Below are 473 nucleotides of genomic sequence, written 5' to 3'. Positions count from 1 at the left end.
CCCCTAAAACACACACATGCTGTAACCTACCATGCAGACTATTTCTTGATGTGATATAAAGCACCTGTACAGAATGAGACAGGAGAACTTTTGACTGCATATTCAATCTGGTGTGAAATCTCAGGAAGTTTTAATGGCTAATATTGGTGAATGAGGACAATTTGAGTTAGGATGAGACATTTTTGGGCAAGATATGGAAGGAAACATTCATTTAGATGCATAGGAATTACTAAGGTTTTTTATAATCTAGCCTTGAGGAAAATTTGGCTTTGGAAGCAGGAGATGCTCAGTGACTCTGCCCCAGGAAAGTCTCCTGGAAAGGGCACCTCTGCTTATGCTCAGTACAGGGAGAACATTAGCAGGAAGGCAAAGTCTGCTCCCCATGACATCAGCCGTCCCTTCTATGACACTCTATTGTCTGCTAGAGAGTTCTGGCATCCTCTGTGATGTCACCAGTGTTGTAGTGACAACCA

Source organism: Rattus norvegicus, chromosome 19 (assembly GCF_036323735.1).
Source record: "Rattus norvegicus strain BN/NHsdMcwi chromosome 19, GRCr8, whole genome shotgun sequence".
NCBI classification, from domain to species: domain Eukaryota; kingdom Metazoa; phylum Chordata; class Mammalia; order Rodentia; family Muridae; genus Rattus; species Rattus norvegicus.
The sequence above is the reverse complement of the archived record's forward strand: the minus strand, read 5'-3'. Positions refer to the sequence as shown.